Genomic DNA, 23,697 nt, shown 5'->3' on the forward strand with positions numbered 1-23,697 from the left:
CCATTCTATAAGCAAGTTAGTATGTGGGTAATATACAATAACCAACTTAACTCTGTGGATGGAATGGATGTACTGTGTCATTCCAGGATGTGTATGACAGATATTACTGACTCTGTTCGTCTCCAAGGCAAACCATTCAATATCACAGTTATCCAAGTCTATGCCCCAACCAGTAACACTGAAGAAACTGAAGTTGAACGGTTTTATGAAGACCTACAAGACCTTTTAGAACTAACACCCTAAAAAGATATCCTTTTCATTATAGAGGACTGGAAGGCAAAAGTAGGAAGTCAGGAAACACCTGGAGTAACAGGCAAATTTGGCCTTGGAATGTGGAATGAAGCAGGACAAAGACTAATAGAGTTTTGCCAAGAAATGCACTGGTCATAGCTAACGCCCTCTTCCAACAACACAAGAGAAGACTCTACACATGGACATCACTAGATGGTCAACTCTGAAATCAGATTGATTACATTCTTTGCAGCCAAAGATGGAGAAGCTCTATACAGTCAACAAAAACAAGACCAGGAGCTGATGTGGCTCAGATCATGAACTCCTTATTACCAAATTCAGACTCAAATTGAAGAAAGCAGGGAAAACCACTAGAAAATTCAGGTATGACCTAAATCAAATCCCTTATGATTATACAGTGGAAGTGAGAAATAGATTTAAGGGCCTTGATCTGATAGATAGAGTGCCTGATGAACTATGGAATGAGGTTCGTGACATTGTACAGGAGACAGGGATCAAGACCATTGCCATGGAAAAGAAATGCAAAAAAGCAAAATGGCTGTCTGGGAAGGCCTTACAAATAGCTGTGAAAAGAAGAAGGGCGAAAAGCAAAGGAGAAAAGGAAAGATATAAGCATCTGAATGCAGAGTTACAGAGAATAGCAAGAAGAGATAAGAAAGCCTTCTTCAGTGATCAGTGTAAAGAAATAGAGGAAAACAAGAGAATGGGAAAGACTAGAGATCTCTTTAAGAAAATTAGAGGTACCAAGGGAAGATTTCATGCAAAGATGGCTCAATAAAGGACAGAAATGGTATGGACCTAACAGAAGCAGAAGATATTAAGAAGAGGTGGCAAGAATACATGGAAGAACTGTACGAAAAAGATCTTCACGGCCCAGATAATCATGATGATGTGATCACTAATCTAGAGCAAGACATCTTGGAATGTGAAGTCAAGTGGGCCTTAGAAAGCATCACTATGAACAAAGCTAGTGGAGGTGATGGAATTCCAGTGGAGCTGTTTCACATCCTGAAAGATGATGCTGTGAAAGTGCTGCACTCAATATGCCAGCAAGTTTGGAAAACTCAGCAGTGGCCACAGGACTGGAAAAGATCAGTTTTCATTCCAATCCCAAAGAAAGGCAATGCCGAAAAATGCTCAAACTACCGCACAATTGCACTCATCTCACATGCTAGTAAAGTAATGCTCAAAAATCTCCAAGCCAGGCTTCAGCAGTACGTGAACCATGAACTCCCTGCTGTTCAAGCTGGTTTTAGAAAGGGCAGAGGAACCAGAGATCAAATTGCCAACATCCGCTGGATCATGGAAAAAGCAAGAGAGTTCCAGAAGAACATCTATTTCTGCTCTATTGACTATGCCAAAGCCTTTGACTGTGTGGATCACAGTAAACTGTGGGAAATTCTGAAAGAGATGGGAATACCAGACCACCTAACCTGCCTCTTGAGAAATCTGTATGCAGGTCAGGAAGCAACAGTTAGAACTGGACATGGAACAACAGACTGGTTCCAAATAGGAAAAGGAGTCCGTCAAGGCTGTATATTGTCACTCTGCTTATTTAACTTCTATGCAGAGTACATCATGAGAAACGCTGGGCTGGAAGAAACACAAGCTGGAATCAAGATTGCTGGGAGGAAATATCAATAACCTCAGATATGCAGATGACACTACCCTTATGGCAGAAAGTGAAGAGGAACTAAAAGCCTCTTGATGAAAGTGAAAGAGGAGAGTGAAAAAGTTGGCTTAAAGCTCAACATTCAGAAAACGAAGATCATGGCATCCGGTCCCATCACTTCATGGGAAATAGATGGGAAACAGTAGAAACAGTGTCAGACTTTATTTTTTGGGGCTCCAAAATTACTGCAGATGGTGACTGCAGCCATGAAATTAAAAGACGCTTACTCCTTGGAAGAAAAGTTATGACCAACCTAGATAGCATATTCAAAAGCAGAGATATTACTTTGCCGACTAAGGTCCATCTAGTCAAGGCTATGGTTTTTCCATTGGTCATGTATGGATGTGAGAGATGGACTGTGAAGAAGGCTGAGTGCCGAAGAATTGATGCTTTTGCACTGTGGTGTTGGAGAAGACTCTTGAGAGTCCCTTGGACTGCAAGGAGATCCAACCAGTCCATTCTGAAGGAGATCAGCCCTGGGATTTCTTTGGAAGGACTGGTGCTAAAGCTGAAACTCCAGTACTTTGGCCACCTCATGTGAAGAGTTGACTCATTGGAAAAGACTCTGATGCTGGGAGGGATTGGGGGCAGGAGGAGAAGGGGACAAAAGAGGATGAGATGGCTGGATGGCATCATGCACTCAATGGATGTGAGTCTGAGTGAACTCTGGGAGATGGTAATGAACAGGGAGGCCTGGAGTGCTGCAATTCATGGGGTTCCAAAGAGTCAGACAGGACTGAGGGACTGAACTGAACAGCCAAAAATAACATCGACTGTTAACATGTATCGAATGCTTTCTCTGTGCTAGGCAGTGTATTAACTTTACACTTTTATTAGCATTTAATTCTCATAATCCCCTTTAGGGATTGTTATTTCCATGATCCTCACTTTAAAGATCAAGATACTGATCATGGTCAATCCAAGGATATGTTTCCCAGGAAATCAGATTCTAGAGCCAATATTCTTAAACACTATCATATTCGAACAATATAGTTGGCTGGAGCACTCATTCCAAAGTCATTTGTAAACCCCAAGTAATGTTCCGGGCTCTGTGTCCTGAGTGTTACGGATATTACAGTCAGTAAGACACAAAAGAGGCTTCCCCCATGGCTCAGCAGTAAAGAATCCACCTACAATGCAGGAACTTCAGGAGACGCTGGTTTGACCCCTGGGTCAGGAAGATCCCCTGGAGGAGGGCATGGCAACCCACTCCAGTATTCTTGCCTGGAGAATCCCATGGACAGAGGAGCTTGGTGGGCTACAGCCCATAGTGTTGCAAACAGTCAAACACAACTGAAGTGACTTAAGCACGCATGCATGCAAGACACAAAGGAGGAATAGCAAATAAATAAGTCAAGGCAGTAATATTTGGGTATTAACATCCATGTCTTCATTTTAAATGTAGAAACGTAACTCAAATCATCTTAAGCAATAAAAATTTGTTGAATGAATAACTGGAAAGTCTGAGATGTTCAGTTCAGTTCAGTCGCTCAGTCGTGTCTGACTCTTTGCAACTCCGTGAGCTGCAGCACGCCACGCCTCCCTGTCCAATACCAACTCCTGGAGTCCACCCAAACTCATGTTCATTGAGTTGGTGATGCCGTCTGACCATCTCATCCTCTGTCGTCCCCTTCTCCTCCTGCCCTCAATCTTTCTTAGCGTCAGGGTCTTTTCAAATGAATCAGCTCTTTGCATCAGGTGACCAAAGTATTGGAGTTTCAGCTTCAATATCAGTCCTTCCAATGAACATCCAGGACTGATCTCCTTTAGGATGGACTAGTTGGAACTCCTTACAGTCCAAGGGACTCTCAGGAGTCTTCCCCAACACCACAGTTCAAAAGGATCAATTCTTTGGCTCTCAGCTTTCTTTATAATCCAACTCTCACATCCATACATGACCACTGGAAAAACTGTAGCCTTTATTAGATAGACCTTTGTTGGCAAAGTAATGTCTCTGCTTTTTAATATGCTGTCTAGGTTGGTTACTGGAGAAGGCAATGGCACCCCACTCCAGTACTCTTGCCTGGAAAATCCCATGGATGGGGAAGCCTGGTAGGCTGCAGTCCATGGGGTTGCAAAGAGTTGGACACGACTGTGCGACTTCTTTCACTTTCACTCCCTGCACTGGAGAAGGAAATGGCAACCCACTCAGTATTCTTGCCTGAGAATCCCAGGGATGGCAGAGCCTAGTGGGCTGTCATCTCTGGGGTCACGCAGGGTCAGACATGACTAAAGCAACTTAGCAGCAGCAGCAGCAGGTTGGTTATAACTTTCCTTCTAAGGAGTAAGCACCTTTTAATTTCATGGCTGCAGTCTCCATCTGCATTGATTTTGCTACCCCCAAAAATAAAGTCTCTCACTGTTTCCACTGTGTTTCCCCATCTATTTGCCATGAGGTGATGGGACCAGATGTCATAATCTTAGTTTTCTGAATGTTGAGCTTTAAGCCAACTTTTTCACTCTCCTCTTTCACTTTCATCAAGAGGCTCTTTAGTTTTTCTTCGCTTTCTACCATAAGTGTGGTGTCATCTGCATATCTGAGGTTATAGATATTTCTCCTGGCAATCTTGATTCCACCTTGTGCTTCTTCCAGCCCAGCGTTTCTTATGATGTACTCTGCATATAAGTTAAATAAGCAGAGTGACAATATACAGCCTTGACGGTCTCCTTTTCCTATTTGGAACCAGTCTGTTGTTCCATGTCCACTTCTAACTATTGCTTCCTGACCTGCATACAGATTTCTCAAGAGGCAGGTCAGGTGGTCTGGTATTCCCATCTCTTCCAGAATTTTCCACAGTTTATTGTGATCCACACAGTCAAAGGCTTTGGCATAGTCAATAAAGCAGAAATAGATATTTTCCTGGAACTGTCTTGCTTTTTCCATGATCCAGCGGATGTTGGCAATTTGATCTCTGGTTCCTCTGCCCTTTCTAAAACCAGCTTGAACATCTGGAAGTTCATGGTTCTTGTATTTCTGAAGATTGGCTTGGAGAATTTTAAGAGTCATTTTACTAGCGTGTGAGATGACTACAATTGTGCGGTAGTTTGAGCATTCTTTAGCATTATCTTTCTTTGGGATTGGAATGAAAACTGACCTTTTCCAGTCCTGTGGCCACTGCTGAGTTTTCCAAACTTGCTGGCATATTGAGTGCAGCACTTTCGTAGCATCATCTTTTAGGTTTTGAAATAGCTCCACTGGAATTCCATCACCTTAAATAGCTTTATTTATAGTGATGCTTGTTAAGGCCCTCTTGACTTCACATTCCAGGATGTCTGGCTCTAGGTGAGTGATCACACCATTGTGATTATCTGGGTTGTGAAGTTCATTTTTGTACAGTTCTTCTGTGTATTCTTGCCACCTCTTGTTAATATCAGATGTTGTTATGTTTAAAAGTTATTGAATCCAGGCATTTTAACAATGGCATCAGAAATCTCTTTTCATTGACTTCTTCCTCTTTGCCTTTGATTAATTTATGGATGATTCTTAGGGTGATAAAAATGTTGAGGCTGATAGAGTCCTTGAACCTGTGATCCTAATGAGCTTAGGAAAGAGCCTCTATCACAGCAGAATCTGCATCTGTCTCTCCCCAAAGCTGTGATTTGTTCTGTTAAGTGACAGAGCTCTATTGGCCAGTCCTCTGAGCATAGGATGGACAGTCCCTATGAATGTTCTCTTGGCGAGCCTGGGTCATGCGCTCATCCTCTGGTGGGAGAGATAAGTCATATAAATGGTAGGTCCACTCGGATCACCTGAAGTAGGGTTATGAAAGAAAATAATGGCTAGATAAAAGTAATGGGTTCCAACCTCAGAATTTAGGAGTTATGATAGAAATATAAATAAGGTACGTAGAGTCATGAGGGTAAGGGTGAGAGGAGTGACAAAATGGCAAAAAAGGGCCGTTCTGTGAAATTAGCCCAGAAAAGGGACGCAGTGATGAATGAGTGGAACATCAAGGAGGTCAGTATGGCCAGAGCATAGTCAGAGTTTGGGGCAGCAGCAGGCTGAGGATATAAGCTGGTGAGAACTTTTAGGACATGTTATCTAACACTAGGAAGTCTGAACTTTATCTATCAGGCCAAGAGGAACTAATAAAGAGTTTCAAGCATAGAAGTGATGTAATTAAAATTGTATTCCAGAAAGAATATTCCTGAAGGTATGGGAGAGATGGAAATAATATGATAGATCTAGACATTTCAGTAAAGATTGTAGCAACTAGATTTGTAGCGTGTAGAACGTTTTTTTCTTTTGATTGTAGTAGGTGGCACTTAATAAAGACTTCTTGCCACCTCTCTCCTCTGCTCTTCTCCCTGGAGACCCCTGTCACTAGGCTACATTAACCTCTGCCATCAGTCAACCTCTCATTGTATCAGTGCTCTGTTGGCTCATCATCTCTTGTAATTATTCCCTAATAATTATTCTAAGTATTCCCACTTCTGTTTTATTGTTATTTTCCCTGCATAGTAATTTTATTGTACTTTAAATCACTTCTTAAAAAAGGACTGCATTACAGGAGTAGAGAAGCTTATAGAGAAATACAGATTAGGGACCAATAAATCAGATACTGATTTCTTTGGATTTGAATTTTAGAACTGAGTGCTTTTGAAGAAAACAGTGTTAAATATGGATAGTTTCAAGGCCAATATTAAAATAAAAAAATAAAACTCCTAAAATTGCATACATGTTTTTAGAATGGGTAGAGAAAACATGAAAACTAGTATTTCAAAACAAAAGAGAAAGAGAACAAGTTACATCCTGGGAAATAGCCAATTTTCCATTTTAATCATAAGCTGGAAATGAGGATCCAAATGTGCAGTGGAAACCAGAAAATACTATCCATAGATAGGAAGACTGGGAAAGATGGATTGAAATAGTCTCTTTACTCTAAAAACACAAAGGGCAATAAGAATCGATGACCCAGTGACCTGGATGATGAAAGTGAGTGAATGCTCATTAAGTTTACGTATGGTGCCAGGTTGGAGAATATTGCTACAAGCTTGGGAGAGAGGAGCAGATTTCAAATGACTTAAAGAAGGTCCTTTAAAAACAAGAACACATTTCAGCAATTCTTATATCTAGTTTGATATACTTTAGAGATCAAATGAAATTACATAGAGTAAAAGGAAAGAATTGACAAGCAGGACAAACCCACAAGGGGTCATAGTGAATATGAGTTAAAAAAAAATGGGGCAGTGGAAATTCAACTTTTGTTATTCTGCCAACATATTGCAGACTTAAAGTTTAAAATTCTCGCATGGCTAAAGTGGAAAATATGTATAATTTCTATCATCTTTAAAAGTGACTATGAAAAGGCCAATCAGCCATTTGAATCTTTTGTCCCTTTTGATGCCAGGTTCCCCATCCACAGCATCATGTGCGCCAGGCCACAATTAGCGCAGTGAGAGAGCACATGCTGCCTCTATACACAGGGCAGTGTGTTTCTGTAGAAAAACAACAATAATAATGACAATAGCAATAATAGTAGGATGGTGCCTTCTTTCAAGAATATAACCCAGTAGCAGATTTAAAACATGAAATTTAAAAAGTAGTTATACTAAGAATCATAGTAAAGCATATATTTCATTTAACAAGCATTTATTAGGTATGAGGCATTTTGTGAGATGCTTTGCATGTATTTTCCCATTTACTTTATACAAAAAACTTGGGATTTGGTGTTTTTAACCCATTTTACTTAACACTGTCATATTCACTGATGAGGAAACTCAGAATTAAGTTCAGTGATTTCCCCAGAGTCAGACATTCAGCAAATGAACAAGCAGTATCTGAAGTTTGATCTATATAACTCCAAATTTCAGGCTCTTATATATAAAACTTTTCAGAAATAAACATATTTCAAGACAAGTGATTATATGAGCCATCACAATGAATGGCAACTCCAAGTTCTTAGGCCATCTTTGATTCTGTCTTTTTCTCATCCTGTTTGTCAGGAAATCTTACTGTGTCTGCTATAAAATATTTCCAGAATCTGACCTGTTCTCAACCATTGCCAGGTGGTGCTAGTGGTAAAGAACCTGCCTGGCAATGCAGGAGACATAAGAGACACAGGTTTGATCCCTGGGTCTGGAAGATACCCTGGAAGAGGGCATGGAAACCCACTCCAGTATTCTTACCTGGAGAGTCCCATGGACAGAGAAGCCTGGTGAACTACAGTCCATGGGGTCACAAAGAGTCAGACTCAACTCAAGCGACTTAGCACACGGCACACACCCCACCATTACTGTTCCCATACTGGTCTGAAAAACCACTGTATTGCCACGATAGTGTCTTAAAGATCTCTCTGCTTCTAATCCTCCACTCCACAGTCTATTTTTGATCAAGCACTTGAAGTGATCATTTTTTTTTTCCATCTGATGAGAACTCATAGGATTTACTCTTAACATATAAAATATAGAGCAGTGTTAATGATATCATGTTGTACATTACATCGCTAGAACTTATTTGGTAACATGACATCAGGAGAAAATTTGTACCTTTGGACTGCCTTCATCCAAATCCTCCCCCACCTCCCCCTGTAACCACAAGTCTGAGTTCTTTTTCTATGAGTTTGTCTTTGAAGTCTAATTGACGTGCAATACTGTGTTAGTTTCTTTGACACAACATGGTGATTTGATCTTTTCATTTATTTGAAGATGATCACCACAACAGTTATGGTTCATCATTTCTTCTTGCTTCATGAATTGTTCTTTCTCCCTGCTCTTTGGAATACACACCTTTCTGGGTCTCAGGAGCTGCTTCCCCCACCTCCTCTCGGTCTTCCCAGATCGACACCCATGTTCCCGTGTTGCTTTTGGCAAGGCAAGCACCCTGGAACATTGCCTTCCACTCTGCTGTCTGGGACAGTAAAACTTAAGCCAGATAGTCCCACTTTGCTAGAAACCCTGCAATGACTTCACACCAAAATGAGAATAAAAGACAAAGTGTTTGCAATGACCTGTGAGGTCCTACCCGATTCCCTCTCACCATAGTCTTCCCAAGTCCTCCGTAGGTCTCTGACCCTTATTCTCTCATCCCTCCTGACTTTACCTCTTCTTATTATTGTCCCTTCACTCAACGTGATCCTGATCTACCTCTCCGGCTTTCCCTGAAATCCAAGTAAACTCCCTCCCACACCAGGACCTTTGATCTGAGAATGTTGTTATTCTCAATATCATCATAGTTAGTTCTAACCTAAACTTGTTCTTGAAAACTTTACTTCAATGTCATCTTTTCAAAGATACCACCCACTTAAAATGCCAACTGATAACCTCACTCATTTTCTTCATTCATTTTTCTTATTCTGATCCACGTACTATTTGATCGCTTTCAAATGTATGATACAATTTACTCATTATTCTGGTGATTTTGCAACCTGGTTTCCCCCCCCCCCCCCCCCCCCACTGAGTATAAGCTTCATAAAAGGAGAGATCTCTGTGTTTCTCACTGTTTTCCAGTACTCATTATGCTGCCTGCATATAGTAGGCACTCAATAAGTATTTGTTGAGTTAAAGTAAATGTCAGAAAAGCAATATAAGCAAAACAGTGTGGTGTTTCAGAGGGAAAGATCCCATCTGTTTATAGGAATTAGGAAAAATTCTTGGTACTTGAAATAGAATTAAAGAGTTTCAGACGTAATTCCATATGAATTCTAGGGGGGAAGGAAGATCATGTCACCCAGTCACTCTGCTTCCTAATGGGTTCTGTCACATGTGGCCCGACCCCCAGCCCTGGACCACCTGGGACCCTTTCACGTCAGCTCAGCTCCGCTCCTGCCGTCTCTGCACCCTCCAGCCTCAGGCACAGTCAGCCTCCTGTTCTGCAAGCTTCCCCAGCTCTTATTCTTTTAAATAGATCCCTCTTTTCAGCTTCCACTTTTTCTGTTTACTATCTACTACATACAGGCTATCAAATGAATATAGCATTGCTGTATTGTCCTGTTTGGCACGCTTGCGCGTACTGTACGGTTTCTGGTGTACGATATATATTGATTCACTGGCACTTGTGGTCATTTCTGTAAGACAGTTGGACAGTAGGCTTTTGGTCAGGTATATAATGACAATAATACTAGTAGTGGGAAAAATAGTTCTTTGAGAATTTATTTTGCCACTCAACATCCGCATAACTATCTCATTAAATCTCCCATCCCTGTAAGTACATTTTAGTATGAACCATTGAAGATGACAATCTGAATTCTTTGATATTCTTTAAAAATAAAATAAAAAATCTGCTCCCAAATTAGCAAACTAAATTATAAGACTACTGAAAAAGTTCCTATTGAATCTTGCTTCCATGATATATTATAGTCAAATAAAGTAATATAAAATATATAATTTATTAGAAGTTAGTTTTGCATGTATATATTGATGTTTATATGATTTAAATTCTCCCTTTTTAGTAAATGTAGACGTGTAAATGACAAAAGAAGCAAAGTACTTGTTTCTTAGGTAAAATGGGAAAATTTGAGATAATTCTCAACCATCTCTGAATTATCTGTTGATATCAGTGAAAAAAATCATGAAAAGACCATCTAGAATAGAACTTTGTTTTGTGGCTCTCTCTATTATCAGTCCTGAATATTCATTGGAAGGACTGATACTGAAGCTGAAACTCCAATACTTTGGCCACCTGATGTGAAGATCTGACTCATTTGAAAAGACCCTGATGCTGGGAAAGATCGAGGGCAGGAGGCGGGGGATGACAGAGGATGAGATGGTTGGATGGCATCACTGATGTGATGGACATGAGTTTGAGTAAGTTCTGGGAGCTGGTGATGGACAGGGAGGCCTGGTGTGTTGCAGTCCACAGAGTCGCAGAGAGTCAGACACGACTGAGCGACTGAACTGAACTAATTACCAGTGAGTCTTGTCTTTGCCTTTAGCCTTGAAATTACCATTATTCTAGGCCAGAGGTGATTTTAAGACATCATATAAAGAAAGGACTTTTGCCCTTGTAAAGAAAATGTACATGGTGGGAGGAGATGATTTTATTGAAATTTCTGTGATAAATGCCTTTACCACTTACTGGTAAATTATTAATTTGTGCATTTTGCTGATTGAGGCAAGCTTTCTTTTGCACATGTGTTTGACTGAGTCATCATCAATGGAATGATTTCTTTCTTTTTTTCTTGCTCAAATATTATTACTTAAAAAGGCTTGTTTTTTTCCTTTCAAGTTACTTGCATTTCTCCCTGTTAGCTGTTCTCTGATTTATTTGCTAAAATGGAAAGATAAACTACTGAAATAGTTTTAAGGAAACTATTTTTATTAAATACCAGTATTTAATGAAAATACCAATATCTAATGAAAACCAGTAGCAGATTCAGTTCAGTTCAGGGAATCTTCCCAACCCATGGGATCTAACCCATGTCTCTCACATTGTAGACAGACTCTTTACCATCTGAGCCACCAGGGAAGTCCTGCTTAGTTCTCATTGATTTATTATTGCTAACTAATAGTCAAATATGCTAATTTGAATTTCTCTATTGCACAGTTTCTTTTTTACTTTGTGGAAATGTTTAAGAAAGTGCAGTGTTGGTTTTGACTTTATCTTCTGCTATTTTTGTGTAAGCTAGAGTGGTGATCACACAATATAAGGAGCTTAAGAGGCAAAGCTGTGTAAGTCTTAGCTTGCAGAATCTGGCGACAGTGGCACCCTGCTTCTGAAGTAGCTTTATGAAATACTTTCACAGCTACAGTTGTTCTTAGTGTTTTGCTTATGCAAAAAGCCTAATTCTAATAACTTCTGCAATGGTTTATTCATGTCAGACTTTATCAGAAGTCATAATTAAGAATAAAAAGTACCATTTCAATAAGTATTAATGGTAATTCTACAAAGAGCCCTCCATTGCTGTAACTTGCTCAACTTGCGACTGTATGTGATTTAAATTCCATTAGGTGAGGAGGCAGCTACAGTGCATCTCAGAAGGGAATGAGATTTCCATTAGCAGTACAAGGTCAGTTCCGTCAGGAGGCCTGTGAATCTCACATTGTTTTATGCAGGATATTCAGAAAGAGCCACTGAAGACAGAAACTACAAAGCACTGGGAATCATCCAGTGTATATTCCCCTAGCACATAAGAGGATTGCAATGTTTTAAATAGATTTTCTGGAATAACGGGATTTGTAGTGTTTAGAAAAAGACAAGTAAAGTTAGAAACAAATTAAGATTTAAAGGATAAACAAGAAAGGCAACTAGAATTAAAGGCTGACATTTTGACAAATGAGAAGTTTATAGAAGGAAAAGGAGAACAGAGATAAAACTTCCTTTTTACACAAAGAATGTTTGGAGGAAGTAAAAAATAAAAATATTCACAATGTCAGTAGTTTATATGCCTACAACAATGGAATAGGTTGAAAAAAGTAGAGCTGAATGAGTTTTCCAGTAGAATAGTCATGAATGGGTTGTGTTTTAGCATCTGATGGATTCACGTTTTTATTTACCATAACTTCCTCCCATTTTTAATCAAATACCCAAGGTATGTTGATGCAGTATAAAAATCTTCAGAAGCCCGATATGGTTACTGATACATATAAAGTGTCTTGTATGATTACTTTACATATAAAGTACAAAAGACTTATGCCCCGATTACTTTATCATTAAGCAACTATTAAAAAATTCACCTGTATTAATAAAACACATATATAAGTCTCAGTGACAGTTTCTGTTTCAAACAAGTCAAGCTTGTTTTACTTTGCAAGGTAAATAAAATTCTAGTCAAACAAACAGACAAACAAAAAACCTTTCTGTTTGGTCATTTGCTGAAGGTAAATATGGCATTTCATTTGAATCAGTGAAAATCTTTCTTTGGATACAATTTCACAGATATTATCATGGATTCTTTCAGAGGAGGCTGAGGGTCATTTGATGACCTACTGAGAAAATTACTTGGCGATGACATGTTTTATCCATCTTTTATCATCTATGCCATTACATATTTTCTGGTAGTACTGAATCAAGTTTTTGGTTTCTCTGCTTTTTAAAACTAGGATGTCTTTTTTTCAGCTTTTTTTTTTTTAAGTTGTCTTATATCAGTATTAGAAGGCTTACCTGTGATTCCATACAGCATATTTTTACCTTTAAAAAATAGAGAGATTAAAAAAATACTGAAGCTGGCTTTTGTCTTGAGGGCATTTTTCCAAATATGAATATTTGAACAGTTTTCAAGATTTTACAGAACTAGGAAAAGAAGACAAAGCTGAAGGCAAGAAGTTTAATGGGAGGCCTCCCTTAAAGCCAGGACCTTAAACTGCTGTACCTTTAACACACACAGATGAACTGGAAATAAAACTGTCCCTTTCCTCAGGAGAATACAGAGAAACTATTCCAAACTATGAAAGCAAGTAGAGAGGGAAACAAAATTTCTCCTGAAAATTTGTGATTATGAGCAACTCCTGCATAGCATTGCAATTCAAATGAAAGCTACTGTGAACATCAAGCCCAGATTTTAATTTAAAATGCTTGGTCCTGGACTAGTGGTATCCCCAGATGCCACACAGAACTAAAATAAACCCTTCCAGAAATGCATGCCTTCATATCACAGCTCAAAGATCTCCACAGATAAATCCCAACAAAAAGAGCATCTCACAGTCAAAAATCACCAGCTATGAAAGGAAAGAGGGTTCCGTGAACCATAAGACAGCTGAAACAGTTGAGAGCAGAATCACCCATGCATATGATTAAAACATTGGGTATGTTAGGCATGGTGTATAAAACTGTATATTAATAAATTTGAGGAAATAAGCTTGAAAATACAAACACAATGCAAACAGATTAAAGAGAATAACTAACGAGAATATCTAGAAATAAAAATATAATAATTGTATTTAATAATATGGTATATATATGATTGCAGCCATGAAATTAAAAGGCGCTTACTCCTTGGAAGGAAAGTTATGACAAACCTAGACAGCAGATTAAAAAACAGAGACATTACTTTGCCAACAAAGGTCCATCTAGTCAAGGCTATGGGTTTTCCAGTGGTCATGAATGGATGTGAGAGTTGGACTGTGAGGAAAGCTGAGCACCGAAGAATTGATACTTTTGACCTGTGGTGTTGGAGAAGACTCTTGAGAACCCCTTGGACTGCAAGGAGATCCAACCAGTCCATTCTGAAGGAGATCAGTCCTGGGTGTTCATTGGAAGGACTGATGCTGAAGCTGAAACTCCAATACTTTGGCCATATATATATATATACATATGGTTTATCACAGATTAGAATGAGTTGAAGAGAGAAGTTTAAATAGGAAGAGAGTTGAAGGAACTAGAGTGCCGCACAGAGGGGGAAAAACATGGTAAATATGCAAGAGTGATTAAGAAACATAGCTGAGGGGATGAGAAGGTCTAGGGGAGATGCCTAGTCTCAAATTTTAGCTTCACTTATTTTTTATGTCCTTTATTTCTTTGTAAAATCATTGCCTCTTAATTTAAAAAGGACTAAAGTTTTCTGCTTTAAACAGTGCATTATTCTTAGAAACAAGAGCTCTGAGTTTAGTCTAAGATTTTCTTTATTTTATATTTTTATTTTTTTGTTTTTAAATTTTATTTATTTATTTATTTATTAAACTTTTTATTTTTACTTTATTTTACTTTATAATACTGTATTGGTTTTGCCATACATTGACATTTTAAAGTAATAAATTTTACCCATTAACAAAGAACTGTTTGTTATCTTTATTCTCTTTTATTCACATATTAAAAGTGTGAACAAGATATTAATTTAAACACTAAACCCAGTGCATTTTTTATATTAGTTATTGTTTATGGAGTGTTCACTGTGTTCCTGGAGTTTTACAAGAAGTCTACAAAGAAACTACCTAAAATACATACTTTTATTTAAACATTACCTGAAGCTGAGGCTTATGGTAGTTACATTTTATGGCCCAAGTTCTTGCAGCTCATAAGTAGAAGAACCAAGATTTCAACCCAGCCTGCCTGATTCCAGTTTCTGCTCTCCCACTGCCTGATCACCTAGTCAAATAAGTGTTGGCTTTCACAGTAGAAACGGTTATGCATTTATTCAGATAACTCTACCTCTCATCTGTTGCATCTCTCTTTTGAAAGGTCTTTCAGATATAGCTCTTGCCAAGAAAGCCAGTCTCATTGCTTTATGGTTCCTGAAGAGTCTATCTTGATCAGACAGATGCTTTTGTTTTCTTTGTCCTCCATTCTCATCCATTCCTTATTTTCCCTGCTCACCTCTTCCCAGTTGACATTCCTTTTTAGTTAAGCCGACAACCTAAGGATCCTTGGAAATTTTCTATACCAAGACTGTCTTGGAGCTGAGATAGCCCTCAGTAGAGACATGCCTGGGCCCGGGGTGGAACAATGGGGGTCGAGGTGACTCAGAGGCACAGCTGGGCTCCCACAGAGTGGGGCATATTCAGAAGTAAGCTGACTGGTGCAGTTCAGCTGTGCACTGACTTTCTGCTGTAATTTTATAGCAAGAATGCAACTAGTTCAGGGCCAAAAAAATATCTGGCCTGAAGTAGAGAATTTGAGGTATGGATCCCCTGGTCAGGACTGTAAGGCAAAGCAGAGACATGATCAAGCAGTTAACTGTCTATGTTTTGCTTTGTTGTTCAGTCACTCACTTGAGCCTGACTCTTTGCAACTGCATAGACTGCAGTACGTCAGGCTTTCCTGCCCTTCACCACCTCCCAGAGCTTGCTCAAACTCATGTTTCGTTTACATATTCCCCGAACAGTTCTCCAGCCCCACAACTCTAAGATGAAACGTGAAGACATTTATTATCATATCATTTTCCTTCTGGAAGGGCGTCAGTCACAGCAGGGACTTTGCAACTAAGTTGGAGCAACTGAAACTATTTTAGTAGTCACATCATCAAGAGTTTTAAGTGCTATCTAATATCTAAACATGTTTTCCCAGTTTGAAATGGATGTGATGGTAGTGTTGGAGAAAAGATAGCATGCTTAAAAATATTTATGTCTGAAATAATAACCTCAATGAACACTTCTGTAACACCGTGTACCAGTTACTTTTATATAGGTTCTTTAACTGTATTACGTCATATAAGCCTTGCAACAACCCCATGATGCAGATAACCCTTTCCTTCCCCAGTTTATGGATGAGGAGACTTAGCAACTTATCCAGATCACTAAGTTAGGCAATACTGAAGTCAGGATTCATACACTGGCAGTTCTCTCTGTGCTGTTTGTCAGTTACACTTGACTGGTCACCCTTCTCTTTTTATGTTTTGAGAACACATTGCACATCAAACATGAAGATAGTCATTTCTTTTCTAGTAAATTTCATATTTTAAAATTGTTTATGTATGTTTGTTTAATTATCTCTTTTAAAATCAAAACTTTACCTACTTCACTGCTTTGAAGATGGTGAACACACAATAAATACTTGTAGTTTGAATGAGTTTTCTTCTTTGTGGCTGCACTGTGTAGCTTGGGGGAATCTTAAGTTCCCTGACTGGGAATTGAACCTGTGTCCCTGCAGCGAAAGCTTAGAGTCTTAACCTGTGGACCACCAGAGAAGTCCTTGCATGGATTTTAGCAGAGGTTAATTCCACCTTCCAAACCCTCAGAGGCTTTAAAGTAGTGATGCACATTTGATTTCTAGTTGGTTCAGATCCCTAACAACAGTGACTTTTGAGATATTTAGGGTTTTTATTTTAAACATTTAGCATAAAATAGAGAAGTAAATAAGGTCTGTACTATTCAGCGGAAACTTCCCTAGTGGCTCACAAGGTAAAGAATCTGCCTGGAGTCTGCCTGCTAGATCGCTGGGTGGGGAAGATCCCCTGGAGAAAGGAATGGCAACCCACTCCAGTATTCTTGCCTGGAAAATCCCATAGACAGAGGAGCTTGGTGGGCTACAGTCCATAGGGTTGCAAAGAGTCGGACATGACTGAGCGACTAACACAGACACACGCACACACACACTATTAAGCAGAGCCATGCTTTATTAAATGCTAACATTACCTTTTTAAGAGTTCTTTAGTTTGAACATGTCACACTTATCCTGAAAATTAATGCAGAATGAAACTTCTTCTGCTTGTCCTGAATTACTTTGCTTAAGTGATCATTCCTCATTATGGTATCCTGGAATCCCTTCCTCAAGTCTGATGGAGAAGTTAAAGACATTCAGAACACACTCCACATCTCCGAGATGAAGGTCATGGAAAACAGCCAGCAAAGGTGCTTCATAGCATCCCTTGATGCCTCTATCAGAGACAGACTCCAGTCTGACAGACCATCCATCTCCCCCTTTATGGCATTTCTGTTCCTAATTCCACTCTTGTGTACTTTAAGAGCTAAGTCTTTCACTTTTTCCATTTTTGCTTGAGAAAACATTTTTACAGCTTTGGGACCAAATCTTTTTCATCAGCTCATTTTAATGTCTTTTATTTTCAGTGATCTTTTTCCCAGTGGAAGCCATGATGTTGGTGGGGGATATGGTAAAAATTTGCTGAGATCAAAGCAGAATATTTTTTCTTTTCTCCCAGAAATGATGAGTTGGTTGCTTTTCCCTTTTTATGTTTGCTCTGTCTTAAACCATAAGAAAGTTAAGTTGACCTTTAATTGCTTCTGAAATGAAAGGGTACTAGATTGCCAGGTGTTTAAGTGGTTTATTTCTTCTAAAATTCTGGTAGTGGCAGCAGTCACATTTCTTGCTTTGGTTGATGATGGAGAGAAAGTTAGAGGTGGAAATTTGCTGCCACATACAGGAAGCTAGAATTTTGGAAGGTAAGAGGAGGGCCTGTGATGTAGATGTTTGCTTAGAATGTGAAAGGCTTCCTTGTAGATTCCTAGGAGAAAGGCTAGTGTGTATTTTTATGTATGTGTCTCGGGAAGTTTTATCTTATAAAATTGATGTTTCCCAAAGTGTGAGCTGTGGAATATCACATATTCTCTTAAAATGATTTTCTTCCCCTTCACTCCCATATGGAAACTTCAGACCTTATTGATTCGGCTTAATGGCATTACATAAAAGTGTACCTTACATGAAAAGTTTAAAAATGGACTGACTCTTTGTGCTTATGGTCCACTACTGTCATAAAAGTTTGCTTTATGATAAATGGCTTGCCAATTTGGATCCCTAGACGATATGTTCTGAGTTTTGAAACTCTAGGATCAAAATACATCTGTGCTTTGCCACACTGAAAACAAAAATCAAACCTGAGGGGGAAAATCTGTCCTTATTTTTTACAAGAGGAGGTGGTGATGAACACTTACCTTGGTGACTGGTTTCAAGATGTTATCAAGTCCTCAAATACTAACCTGCTCCCCATTATACTCTACTACCCACAAGCATCCAAATGGAAGGCATGCCTCTGCCTTTCTAGAGGAGAAGCAAGGAAAGAAATAATCCATTTCTCAATGAAATGGGAGAAGAGGCTAATTTATTTTCTTGAGAACAGCTGAAGGTAGTTTGATGAAACTATAATCTGGGCATTTCATTCTCTTTGTAAACTCACCCCAAAGTCAGAATAGCAGAAAAGGAGATAGAGAAAACTACTCAAGCAATTATTTCCTTTATCCAGCAAACATTGGCACAGTAAAATAATTTCCTTAGCGTCCAGGAAGTTATTTGTATCATGTATGAATGAATTCAATAGTAAAGACGAAAAAGGTATCATTCAGTTATCAAACTCATGCCCTAGACAAGGTATTTTTATTCTTTTCTTTTCACTCTATATATCTGAATGATAAAAGGAAAAAATGATACATGATAAAAGGAGTTCGGTTGATTCTTTTCTGCCATGGATTAATTGCAGTGATCGAAACATTAGCTATGCTAGTATCCACTGATAATACATACTTTATTTATTATGAATTTGGTAGGATGGTAAATTCAGTTTTATAGCCCAGTGGTTTGAGAAGCATGGCTTTAAATTGTTCTTGAACTCTGTGATGGCCCATCTGTGTAAATAATCTCATCAGCTTCTTATGTGAGCCCATCCTTGAAAAGCTCCTCATGTGGATGCCTAATGAAAAAATATACTATGATCTTGTCCTTGTCAGTGGTGTCAGAACATATGAGGTGTTCAGCATAACTGCTAAATAAAGCTTCTGCTATAAGAGGAGGCCCAGCAACATTTTGTCTGGATGAGTAAGCAACATCCTGGGTTTCACAGAAAAAAGACAGTCCTGGGTCCAAATGAAGGACACAGTTATTTATGGTCAGGTCTAGTGAATTTTGTTCATGTGGAAATTATACCTAAAAGTTCAGAGAACTGACCTCCAAGTCTCCAGTTTTCTGGACTTGAATTTCTTTAATTTTCTTTATAAGTGTCTTTTAACACCTGTCCCCAAAGATGTATTTATACCACTAAAGGCAAAACTTATCCTAAGATATATTTGAATCTAGGGTTTCTGAATTAGACCAACAAGCTAGGCATGCTTATGTAAAATACCCCGTGAACATAGTCATTGCCCCAATTTACTTCATTTTAAAGTTTTTTGAAAAAATACCACTTGACGTGTTTTAGAAAAAGCAAGTTTTGAAAATCTGAATCCCTTTTTAAAATAAAATTAATATAACTTTGCCCTTTAGGTATGTGTATTAAGTTGAAAAGTATTATATTCTTAGGTCAGACATAGTTATTTTTATTATATCCTAAGATTACTTATTTCCAAAAATATCAACCCTTTCAAATCTACAAATGGTACAATGTAGTGAAACACTTAAATGTCAATTAGCCTGGTGAATTACAAAATGAAAAGATTCTGTGTAGTATATTTTGAGATTATATTATTGAAAGTTAGGCTTGAATTCATTTGCCTTTACTATGTATAATCATACAGAATCTTAAGACAATACACTAGGCTTCTTCTGTTTCTTATTAATGTTCGTGTGTGTGTGTGTGTGTGTGTGTGTGTGTGTGTGTGTATGTAGTTGGCAACTTTTAGGCTATTGTCTTCTTCCCAAAAAGATTTCCAGTGGTCTATGGTAGAGAAGGATTTTTAGAGCAATACCTGTTTTAGTAGGAGGCTGGGTTAGATGGACACATAAATGAATGAATCAAAGAATGTTCCAGTTTGATGATGAACTAAACAAGCGTCCATACACAGCTGCCTGATTGTGGAAGATTTTTCTAGAGAATATCCTTATACTTTATGGCTGGACTGGAAGAAACACAAGCTGGAATCAAGATTGCCAGGAGAAATATCAAGAACCTCAGATATGCAGATGACACCACCCTTATGGCAGAAAGTGAAGAGGAGCTAAAAAGCCTCTTGATGAAAGTGAAAGAGGAGAGCGAAAAAGTTGGCTTAAAGCTCAACATTCAGAAAACAAAGATCTTGGCATCTGGTCCCATCACTTCATGGGAAATAGATGGGGAAACAGTGGAAACAGTGTCAGACTTTATATTTCTGGGCTCCAAAATCACTGCAGATGGTGATTGCAGTCATGAAATTAAAAGACGCTTACTCATTGGAAGGAAAGTTATGACCAACCTAGATAGCATATTCAAAAGCAGAGACATTACTTTGCCAACTAAGATGCGTCTAATCAAGGCTATGGTTTTTCCAGTAGTCATGTATGGATGTGAGAGTTGGACTGTGAAGAAGGCAGAGCACCGAAGAATTGATGCTTTTGAACTGTGGTGTTGGAGAAGACTCTTGAGAGTCCCTTGGACTGCAAGGAGATCCAACCAGTCCATTCTGAAGGAGATCAACCCTGGGACTTCTTTGGAAGGAATGATGCTAAAGCTGAAACTCCAGTACTTTGGCCACCTCATGCAAAGAGTTGACTCATTGGAAAAGACTCTGATGTTGGGAGGGATTGGGGGCAGGAGGAGAAGGGGACGACTGAGAATGAGATGGCTGGATGGCATCATGGACTCAATGGACATGAGTCTGAGTGAACTCCGGGAGATGGTGATGAACAAGGAGGCCTGGCGTGCTGCAATTCATGGGGTCACAAAGAGTCGGACACGACTGAGCGACTGAACTGAACTGAACTGAATTTATGGCAGATTAATGCTTAAATCCTAAATACAAAAAGAATATTTAGTTTATTCAAGCTACCTTTTGAAAGACAATCTATGTATTCCTCTGATGGCTAGTACCAAATAGTAATTCTTTCATTGCTGAGAAATGTCTTCTTTCTTTCAGCCATTTCTTTTTTTCAAGTGGTTGCTGTTTAACTCCCAGTGGACCTAAAAACAAACCAATTACATCTACTTTGTGTGAAACTTTCCTATATTTGAAAATTATTATTGTTGATTTTTTTTGAGAAAAAAACCCTTTATATCTACTTTTTAAAAACTTTTAATCCTATACCTGGATTTTCTATGATGTTCCTCTGACATTTTTACCTGCAACCTTTTTTTTTTTTTCCCTCCAGCACAGAGTTGTTTTAAATCATGTTCAATATAACAGTTTTTTTTTTTTCTGCATTATATTTTACATCTCATTCTTGTGCTCACTCTGAACAGCCCTCCAGATACTCAGGATACAAAGGGTCATGCATTTTACTGTTGTGCTTCCATTGGGTTGTTTTTTTCATATAACATTGCTGAAATCCTCTTTTATTCTAGCAATTCAGACAAATAGCCCTTGTTTGCTTTTTGTCAGCTATTGGTAGACAATTTAGAAATATTGTTCAATATTTCAAGATTCCAGCTTCTTTTGACTTGGTTATTAAGCTTCTAATTGATATTTTATATTGCCTGGATGATTGTACTCTGTAAACATTCTGTTGATGACAGATAATAGTTCAAAATTATTATTTAAAAATATGCAGAGACATTTTTCCATATGGTAAGATTGCTTCTTTATAACCTGTAAATAGATTTTGTCTGCAACATGAAGAAAACACAAAAGTGCCTGTCTCTGGGCACTCAGGACCAATGCACTGGGATGATCCTGAGAATGGGATGGGGAGGGAGGTGGGAGAGGGGTTCAGAATGGGGACACATGTAGACCCATGGCTGATTCCTGTCAATGTATGGAAAAAACAACGACAATGTTGTGAAGTAATTAGCCCCCGATTAAAATAAATAAATTAATAAAAAATAATTAGGGCTAATAGAGTTACTCTGAGAAACCCTAAAAAGAAAAAAAAAAGCAGTGCCTGTCTTCTACCAAGGCCGGTCCTCCTCCAAATGTCACTTTCAGTTGAGCTACACTTGACAATGCTCCAGCTTGAGTACGGAGTCAGTAAAGTGTCTGCACATGGGTATCTGAGATTTGGAAGCCTGTCTCTTCATGACTTTAAAAACAAAAACTACTTTTTATAACTAAAGGCTACAATTTATTGGTTGAATGAATGAGATTATTTAAGAGAAAGTATTAAGAAATTTTGAGGATACTACAGTGAATCTATAAAAGGGAATCTTGAGCTTGAAGAGCCCCCCAAAAAGTCCATGTAAATGAATGAAAAAAATCTGCATTTAGTTTTATACAATCATTTTCTTCCTGGCATCTCCACCTGGGATAGACTTTATCCCAAATGAAGTTGCTATCATACTTATTTACTGTTTTTTTTTTTAAATTGCTTTCTGCCAATATTTCATACATTGATACATTTACTTAGTCATCTTATTAAATAGGCATATATAGTGGCTCAGACAGTAAAGAATCTTCCTGAAGTGCAGGAGACCTGGGTTCAGTCCCTGAGTTGGGAAGATCCCTTGGAGAAGGGAATGACAACCCACTCTTGGAAAACTCCATGGACAGAGGAGCCTGGCAGGCTAAAGTCCATGGGTCTCAAAGATTTGGATACAACTGAGTAACTGACACACACGTATGCATTGAATGTATAATCATGCAGAAAGATGCTTGGTTTTGTGGATCAGGGACCCTCCCTTCCTGACTCAAAGTTAGTGTGGCTAATAATTTTGGTATGTATGTATGTAGGATGTAAATTCTCAACACAGATATAAAAGTAGGTTTAAAAACAAGAGCTCAGGAGAATTATAAGAACAATCTTATAATGGATTTTTTGAGTTGGGACAGATTTCATTTTTTAAAAATGGCAATAAATTTAATAGAAAACTTAAGTTATAATTGAGTTAAGATGATTTTGGGCAATTGGGGTGTTTTTCACACGTGAAGAACTTGTTCAAAGACAAGGAAAAGGGAAGTACAGGGAGACCAGAGTTACGGCTCTTTACATGGTCTCTCAAAAGACAATGCAGGTCACTGTCTGCAGGGAGGGATTATAAAGAAGACAGAGGCAGATATAAGAAAGCACTATTCTGTTAAGAGTCACACATCCATTCATTTTTTTACCTTCTGTCAGTAAGTCAAATAAAAATATAAAAGAACTGATGTATACTGTATATATTTTATACACTTCACTATTATATACATCAATATGCATAATAAAAATAAAATTTAGAAAGTAAAAATTGGAAAGAAGAATGAATTTAGCCCCATCACTAAATATATTTTGTTCGTATAAACTAGTTTATTGATAGCTACCAAATATGTGAATATTTGGCATTTTGATTGTTAGATGACAAAACAAATGTTTAAATTACTCAGAAAATATGCAGTTTAGTAATTTATTAGAGGTTAATGTTGTTCTCTAATTTTCAGACAAAATGTCCAACTAAAGTTTCATCACACTAATATACATTGTTGTATGTGTGTTTTGCTCAGTCGCTTGGTTGTGTCTAACTCTTTGTGACCCCATGGACTGTAGCCCACTAGGCTCCTCTGTCCATGGATTCTCCAGGCAAGAATACTGGAGGGGTTTGCCATTTCCTCCTCCAGGAGATCTTCCTGACTCAGGGATCAAACCCATGTCTCCTGCATCTCCTGCATTGGCAGGCAGATTCTTTACCGTTGAGCCA

General features: G+C 38.4%; 1 protein-coding gene across 1 annotated transcript in view; it reads left to right on the top strand.

Annotated features, from left to right (window-relative positions):
• TRHDE (thyrotropin releasing hormone degrading enzyme) overlaps positions 1-23,697 on the top strand; it is a 459,653-nt gene that overhangs the window by 275,267 nt on the left and 160,689 nt on the right. The window lies entirely within an intron of this gene.

The sequence above is a fragment of the Ovis aries genome, chromosome 3, assembly GCF_016772045.2.
Source record: "Ovis aries strain OAR_USU_Benz2616 breed Rambouillet chromosome 3, ARS-UI_Ramb_v3.0, whole genome shotgun sequence".
NCBI lineage: Eukaryota > Metazoa > Chordata > Mammalia > Artiodactyla > Bovidae > Ovis > Ovis aries.